At 46.0% G+C, this 9,116-nt stretch overlaps 1 long non-coding RNA gene across 1 annotated transcript; it reads left to right on the forward strand.

Moving 5' to 3' along the window:
* The first annotated feature begins 6,149 nt into the window (after positions 1-6,149).
* LOC129632014 (uncharacterized) lies at positions 6,150-7,829 on the forward strand. The gene is made up of 3 exons (XR_008704262.1): positions 6,150-6,294; positions 6,503-6,712; positions 6,856-7,829. It is a non-coding gene; the product is annotated as an uncharacterized LOC129632014 (long non-coding RNA).
* The last annotated feature ends 1,287 nt before the right edge of the window (positions 7,830-9,116 follow it).

Below are 9,116 nucleotides of genomic sequence, written 5' to 3' on the forward strand. Positions count from 1 at the left end.
TTTCTCCTCCTGCCCTCAATCTTTCCCAGCAACAGGGTCTTTTCCAATGAGTCAGTTCTTCGCATCAGGTGGCCAAAGTATTGGAGTTTCAGCTTCAGCATGTCCTTCCAATGAACACCCAGGACTGATCTTTAGGATGGACTGGTTGGATCTCCTTGCAGTCCAAGGGACTCTCAAGAGTCTTCTTCAACACTGCAGTTCAAAAGCATCAATTCTTTGGTGCTCAGCTTTCTTTATAGTCCAACTCTCACATCCATACATGACCACTGGAAAAACCATAGCCTTGACTAGATGGACCTTTGTTGGCAAAGTAATGTCTCTGCTTTTTAATATGCTATCTAGGTTGGTCATAACTTTCTTTCCAAGGAATAAGTGTCTTTTAATTTCATTGCTGCAATCACCATCTGCAGTGATTTTGGAGCCCAGAAAAATAAAGTCAGCCACTGTTTCCCCATCTATCTGCCATGAAGTGATGGGACCGGATGCCATGATCTTCGTTTTCTGAATGTTGAGCTTTAAGCCAACTTTTTCACTCTCCACTTTCATTTTCATCAGAGGCTCTTTAGTTCTACTTTACTTTCTGCCATGACGGTGGTGTCATCTGCATATCTGAGGTTATTGATATTTCTCCCGGCAATCTTGATTCCAGCTTGTGCTTCCTCCAGCCCAGCATTTCTCATGATGTACTCTGCATAGAAGTTAAATATGCAGGGTTACAATATACAGCCTTGACATACTCCTTTTCCTATTTGGAACCAGTCTGTTGTTCCATGTCCAGTTCTAACTGTTGCTTCCTGATGTGCATACAGGTTTCTCAAGAGGCAGGTCAGGTGGTCTGGTATTCCCATCTCTTTCAGAATTTTCCACAGTTTATTGTGATCCACACAGTCAAAGGCTTTGGCATAGTCAATAAAGCAGAAATAGATGTTTTTCTGGAACTCTCTTGCTTTTTCAATGATCCAGCAGATGTTGGCAATTTGATCTCTGGTTCCTGTGCCTTTTCTATAACCAGCTTGAACATCTGGAAGTTCATGGTTCACGTATTACTGAAGCCTGGCTTGGAGAATTTTGAGCATTACTTTACTAGCGTGTGAGATGAGTGCAATTGTGCGGTAGTTTGAGCATTCTTTGGCATTGCCTTTCTTTGGGATCGGAATGAAAACTGACCTTTTCCAGTCCTGTGGCCACTGCTGAGTTTTCCATATTTGCTGGTATATTGAGTGCAGCACTTTCACAGCACCATCTTTCAGGATTTGAAATGGCTCAACTAGAATTCCATCACCTCCAGTAACTTTGTTCGTAGTGATGTTTCCTAAGGCCCACTTGACTTCACATTCCAGGATGTCTGGCTCTAGGTGAGTGATCACATCATCATGATTATCTGGGTCGTGAAGATCTTTTTGTACAGTTCTTCTGTTTATTCTTGCCACCTCTTCTTTATCATCATGGCAATGTCAAATCTCGAAAGAGTGCATGTAATTGGCTAACTTTTGTGTAGGGAGAAAAATACCACATACATGTGCATTTCCTCATGTGCATAAAGAAACTCTGGAAGAATAAAAGTGGTTGTCTATGCAGGGAGGCCCCCAGGGGGATGAGAAGCTAAAAACTGGACAGATGGGCCACAGAGATGAGAATGAGCCATATATACACACACATATACAATTGTGTAAATAAATGTATATTGTGTCAATATTTACATATACATATTTATGCTGTATATATTTACATATGGTATATAAGTACATATGCTATATACCCATAGGTATGTACCATGTATTGTATATATGGTGATTAGTAAATATATATATGTCTATGTGGATAGGTGAATGTGTATGCATTGAATTACAAAAGCTTCAAAATATCACAAAGCCAAATTACACAGTAAATAAAAAAGGCAAAATTTAAAAATCTACAGTTGTAACTGGAGATTTTAAAATCCCATTCTCAATAACTGATAGAATGAGCAGACAAAAGAAATCAGTAAAAACGGAAGTGATCTGAACCACCTCTATAGAAGGTGGACCTTTCAGAGAGCACGCAAAACAGTCCTCAAGACAGACCTCACGCTGGACCATGGAACAAGAGACAGGCCCCACGCTGGACCATGAAACAAGCGAGACAGACCCCACGCTGGACCACGAAACAAGAGATAGACCCCATGCTGGACCATAGAACAAGCGAGACAGACCCCACACTGGACCACGGAACAAGCAAGGCAGACCCCATGCTGGGCCATAGAACAAGCAAGAGAGACCCCACGCTGGATCATGAAACAAGCAAGACAGACCCCACGCCAGACCGCAAAACAAGCAAGACAGACCCCATGCTGGACCACAAAACAAGCAAGACAGACCCCACGCTGGGCCATAGAACAAGCAAAAAAGACCCCCATGCTGGACCATGAAACAAGCAAGAGAGACCCCCATGCTGGACCACAAAACATGCAAGACAGACCCCACGCTGGACCACGGAACAAGCAAAAGAGACCCCCACGCTGGACCACGAAACAAGCAAGAGAGACCCCACGCTGGACCACAAAACAAGCAAGAGAGACCCCACGCTGGACCACAAATCAACAAGAGAGACCCCCACGCTGGACCACAAAACAAGCAAGACAGACCCCCACGCTGGACCACAAAACAAGCAAGACAGACCCCACGCTGGACCATGGAACAAGCAAGACAGAACCCATGCTGGACCATGGAACAAGCCGCGTCTGTCATGGGGACCAACACACAGAATGTGATCTCTGACCACAGCAGAGTTAAATGAGAGATAAACAGCAATAAGATGCTTGGGGGAAAAAAATCCCCAAATACTTGGAAATTAAGGAACATACTTCTAAAGAACCCATGGACTGTAGAACAAATCACAGGGGAAATTATGAAATAATCTGTAATGAATGATGATAAAAGCAAAATGTGATGATCTCCAGCACTCGGCTAAAGTGTTCCTCACGGATAAGCATACAGGTCTGATGCCTGTGTTTGTTGTAAAAAAGAAGAGTCTGAAGTCGGGTCTAAACATCCATGGTAGAAAGCCAGAGAAAGAAGAATAAGTATGTGAGTAAAAGTAAGCAGACTGAAATAATAAAGAGCAGAAATCAAGGAAATAAAAAACAAGTAACAGGAAAAAACTAAAAGCCAAAAGCTTTTTTTAAAAAAAGATTAATACAATTGATAAGCCTCTAAGTCAAGTGATCAAGCAAAAAATAGAGAAAACACAAATTGTAAATATCAATAATTATTATAAATTCAGAGTGGGAAAGGACCTTTATAACAAATGCTGCTGAAACAACTGAATATCCTTAGGGAGGAAAAAATGAACCTTGATACTTCTCTGACACCATACACAAAAGTCTGAGGTGGACTGTATACCTAAGGAGCCAAGACACATAGACAAAATACAATTTATTAGTGAGAACACAAAAAGTACTAGAAACTAAATTAAAAACTGCTAAATTATACTTCACCAAAATTTAAAACCTCTGTTCTTTAACAGACACCACTGGGGCTTCCCTGGTGGCTCAGTGGTAAAGAATCTGCTTGCCAGCGCAGGAGACACAGGTTCGATCCCTGGTCTGGGAAGATCCCACATGCCTTGGAACAACGGAGCCCATACTCCACAACTACTGAGCCCACACGCCCCTGCCACTGAAGCCCACTCACCCTAGAGCCTGTGCTCCGCAACAAGAGAAGCCACTGCCATGAGAAGCCCATGCTCCGCAATGAAGAGCATCCCCCGCTCACCGCAACCAGAGAAGAGCCCGCTCAGCAACAAAGACTCAGCACAGCCAAAAATAAATAATTGATTAACTAATTCTTTTTTTAAAAAAGAGACACCATTAAGAAAATGAAAAGGGAAGTTATAGATTGTGAGAAAATGCTTGCAAAATACGTGTCTAACGCAGGATCATATCCAAAATACAGGAACTCCTACAACTCAGTAATAAAAAAGGGAATTCAATGCTTAAGATGCGCAAACTATTTGAACAGATGCTTCATAAAAGAAGATATACAGGGACATCCCTGGCGGTCTGGTGATTAAGACTCTGAGCTTCCATTGCAGGGGCGTGGGTTCCATTCCTGTCAGGGAACTAAGATCCCACACGCTGTATGGTGTGGCCAAAAGAAAAGAGCCATTTATCACATGAAAAGGTGCTCAACATAATTAGCCATCAGAAATGCAAACCAACACCACACAGAGACAGCACACACACGCCAGAATGACTGAAACGAAGTCCACTGACAATACCAAACACGTCACTTTGGAAACCAGCTTGGTGGTGTATTATTGAGCAGAACATATGTCTACCTTGCAACCCAGCAATTCCACTCCCGAGCATTTACCCAACATAACTGAAAACAGGTGTTCCCTAAAAGGGCAGGGATGCAAATTTTCATAGCAGCTTTATTCATAATAGCCAAAAAGTGGAAACAAGCCAAATGACTCAACAGGTGACTGGACAAACACATTATCATTTACTTAAGTAATAGAATGAGGGGCAATTAAAAATACACACACCTCCTGATGTGGAAAATATGAGGGATGAAGCTCAAAAGCATGCCGACAAAAAGCAGCTGGATACAGAGTATACGCTCTGTGATTCTATTACATGGAGTTTAAGGACAGGAAATACTACTATGATGATTGGAATCAAGAATCTTGGCCAATGGTACTTCCCTGGTGGTCCAGTGGTTAAGACACCACATTTCCAGTTCAGGGGGCGCATGTTCCATCCCTGGTTGGGGAACTAAGATTCCATATGTCACATGGTGCATCCAAAAAAAAAAAAAAAAAAAAAAAACCTTGGCCAAAACTCTCTGCCCCTGGTGGCCAGGAGTGAAGGACCAGAGACACAGGTGGGAGGGAGGTGGTTGTGGCCATAAAGGGCAGCCCAAGAGCCTTTTGGTGATGGGACTGTTGTATATCTTGACTGTGGTGGATACACAAGCACAGGCAGGTGATAAAATGGCACAGAACTACATACACACATGAGTACAAGCAATGCTACAGAAATCGAAATTAGGTAGAGGATTATGTTGATGTCAATATCCTGTTAGTGATACTGTAATATTGCTTTTCAAGGTGTTGTCATTGGGAGAAACTAGGTGAAGGGTACAAGAACTCTCTCTGTATTATTTCTTACAAATGCATGTGGATCTACAAAATGCTTCAATTTGTAAAACCACAGCAACTTGGCCCCTCTTCCTCCCTTTCTCTCCTGCTAACTGGAATGTAAGTGAGATGGCACCCATCTTGGGCCATCCACTGGATCTGGGGAGTGGAGGTGCTCACATTACAGTAACAAGATGGGAGAGGCCTGGTCCCTGAGGACCACATAGAAAAATGCATACTAGCCCAGGCTATCTGCCAGTATCTTCATGAAAGAGAAACTTCTAACTTTTAAGCCCTTGCTACTCAATCTGTGATTCACAGACCAGCAGCCAGCATTTCTGTTAGAAATATAGAAGCTCAACCCTATCCCAGATCTACTGGATTAGAATCTGCATTTTAAACATGATTCCTGGCTGATCTATCTGCAGATTAAAATTTGAGAAGCAGTGAATTTAGCAATTGCTATTGTGCATCTCTTATCTTAAGCCAATCCTAATTCTAATTATGGGTACATGATGATTAATTTTAATGACAGTACTCCTTAGACGTTTAGCAATACTTTTACTCCCTGAGACATACTTCTTGATGATTGAGGCAACAGGAGTGAGAGAAGGTTTTCAAGGACCTAAACCCTTTCATGTACAAATATACTGGGGGGGCAGGGGGGTTGATGCATTGGCCCCAGTGCCCCTGCCCACCTGATGGTACCTGCAGCAGCAGGCACACTGCCCAGCTCGCTGACGATGTCCCACCTCATCTGACCCACTGGAGGGGGTTGGGGCTTCCTCTGTCCCCAAGGGAACTGGCCAGACATGTATAGGAGCAGCTGTCAAGTACAGGAGGCTGCTGTCCAGGGCATCCTCAACCAGCAGGCTCTGGACAACCACCCCAGCCCTCCGCATCCCGGGGTCTGGGACAGTCCACCAGGGTCCTCAGGGGGCCTCCGGGGGACCTCACTCACTCATAGTGCGTTACGGCACCCTTTGCTTCCTCCCCGTCCCAGTCTGCAAACTCCCTCACGTGTCCTGCACGAGCTCCCCTCACCCAAGTAAACCACCCCACCCAGGTCTTGGCTCAGGCTTTGCTTCTTGGAGGTCCAAACTGAGACGGCAGGAGACCAAGAATTCTGAATCCCAGCTCATGAAACTCAAGAGAGATGCTCACTTCATGCAGGTTAGACTCCTTCTGTATTTTCTAATATATGTATGTGTATATATATATGTGTGTGTGTGTGAGTGTGTGTGTGTGTGTATATATATATATATATATAATGATTATGGCAAAGAAACCCCAAGTCACAATAACTATATTTCTGCCCTGACTCCTATGCCAGGAAATGTGAGGGAGAGCAGACAGTAATCCATTTTACTAACATCGTTAGGCTTTACCATATTTTGGGCCAAAGCAACATATCCACTAATCCTGGAAGAATGTCAGCAGAGCAAGAAAGAAATCCGCTTGCTCCAGCCTGCAGCTGAGCAGAGATCCTGGGTCTGGTTGACAAGTGTGCAAGAAACAGCAAGCTGGCCAGCAGTCAGCCTCCAGACGGGAGTTAGCCTGTCCCAGCAAAGAACCAAGACCTCATGTAAAGGTGAGCATGAGGGGCTTCAGTTAGAGAAGAGCCCGCCCTTTGTCAGGGCGGGGGTCGGGGGGTGGGGGGAGGGGGTCACTAGGAGGTCACACAAAATCCTGGGAGACTTGGCATTCATCAGTGTCATTCTGTCCCCACTGGAGCTTCAGCACTGCTAGGACCACATGCCCTTTCCCCACCGAGCACCCAGGACTGCTGAGCCAGAAGCAAAGAAACTCAGGCCAGATTTCAGGAATACACACCCTAAGCCCACACCGTTGTTCTTCTGACAACCAACTCTGACCACAAAACAGCCCGCCTGCTGTCTGCACCAGTCTCATGAAGATGCCAAACAAATGGACTCGGGGAATTGAGAAGTCGGGCAAAGCTTCTTGAGTCCAAACCATTTTCTTTCTTTTCAAAAAGTTTTTTATTAAGTTCATCTTTAAAATGACGAGTGATGGAAGATGACCCAGACCTACAGCAAATATTCTCCTCCCCTCATCTCTGTTCCCACTGCCACTCCTGCTCCAAGGTGACCTTCGGGGATTGTGTCTGGGTGTGCCCTCTCACATTTTGCTCCACGTTGACATAAACACATGGGGATTTACTGAGGTTTGTGTTTACAGAACAGGGGGCAGTAATGGGGGTCACCACCATTGTTTAGGGCACAGATCCTGGCTAGGCCACTTAAAGCTGTGTGTGTTTGGGGGCAGGTTACTTGTGTCTCTGTAACTCTGTTCCCTCATCTACCAAGTGGGGTTAATAATAGTGCCAGCCGCATCGTACCGTGAGCGTTGTATACAGAGCCTAGGATCTGCCATGCGAGGATTTGCCATTGCTCTTATCTTTTAACAACAGGTTTTCCTTTCTCATTTAACAATACAATATGCACTTTTTTTAGGTCAACAGGTGTATATCTTAACACACATATCTCATTCCATCCTTGCAATAACTCCCCGGCAGCAGGTAGGTATTATCATCCTGTTTTACCCCTTAAAAAAATTAAAGGGTTCAGAGACGTTAATTTGCCCAAGGCCACATGGCCAGAGGGTATTATCAGATGATGAGGGGAAACAGAATAAATTTTTGAAAATTAACACACTCTCAACTGTTGGGGGTACTTTTCAAGCAAGGGTGGAATCCAGTTCATGCTCTTCCCTCCTCCCCAGATGCCCAGTTGGGGTGCCTCTCCCCCCATTTCAGAATCTCTCCTGGACCACTCCTCTCTGCAGCTTTCACGGGCTGAATGGATAAAGCTCCACCACACTCCAGCAGTCTCCATCCTGCCCAGCTCCTCCCTTACTTACGTTTTGGGTCATTTTGATCACTTTTACTGACAAAAATAGAGGTGGATCAAAGAGCAGGGACATTTGAGGCTCCAGTGATAAAACCTTGGTTTTGATGAGTGGGTCCTGCAAGGAGGCACACGCTGGCCCCGGCCATCCACGTGGACCTAGGGCCTGCAGGCCACCCTGGCTGACATGGCGGGGCCCCTGAAGCTCCTCTTCCTGCTCTCCCCACCCTCACCGCCGCTGCAGGAAAGCAGCCCCCAGCCCCAGCGAGGTCCTCCCTGGGAACCATCTTGTAGGTGAAAATAAAGCAGCACTTTCATCCAAGGAGCTCAGCACAATCACCGAAAGCACATGAAATCACTTAGACCTGGGAGCCCGCAGCCCCCTTGGCTTAATTACATGGCGGGCCGGGCTCTGCTGAAAGCAATTAGATCTGAGATCCCCGGCGGAGGCACGCGCACACTGCCCTGCTCTCCACGAGCCGGCTGTCGTCCACACCCGCCCGCCCTCTCTCAGACGCCTTCTAAGGATGGAGGCCTTGTGAATTAGCTGTTTGTTCAGGTGGTTGAGGGCTCCCAGGGCCCGAAGGACAGAGCATGAAGTTTCCTTCCCTCCCATCCTTCCTCCAAGCCGCCAAGCTCCCCGCATGTGACCAGGGCAGGCCATCCCTTTGGTGTCCTTCCGAAACTGGTGACGCCATAAATCCATCCATTTGAACGTAGCCTTTCTTCCAGAAGGCAATCGCTTTTCCAACAGCGGGACTACGAGCGTCCTATGTCATCTGCTGGTATAAACAGCCAACTACTTCCCCCTGGACAAACAAGTTTGCTGCCGTCAGGAGAGCTCCCTGTTGAAAATCAAATAAAGCGTTTGATTCCAGATGAGAGCTTTTGGTTCCAGGTACCGTTCACTCGGTGAGCCGGGGCCGTCGCGCCCAGAGCTGGCTAATGAGCAGGCGTGCGGTCCCCACCTCCCAGATCACAACCCTGAAAGGCCCTTTTGTGGCGGGGAGGGGCCAGACCCCAGCCACAATGCTCTCTTGTCAGAAGGGCCTCCTGGAGCTGCCGTGAGAGGGGGGCAGCTCTGCAAAGCAAAGCAGAGGGAAGGCAGTGATTTTGTGGTGGTTTCCG

The sequence above is a fragment of the Bubalus kerabau genome, chromosome 17, assembly GCF_029407905.1.
Source record: "Bubalus kerabau isolate K-KA32 ecotype Philippines breed swamp buffalo chromosome 17, PCC_UOA_SB_1v2, whole genome shotgun sequence".
In the NCBI taxonomy this organism is placed as follows: domain Eukaryota; kingdom Metazoa; phylum Chordata; class Mammalia; order Artiodactyla; family Bovidae; genus Bubalus; species Bubalus kerabau.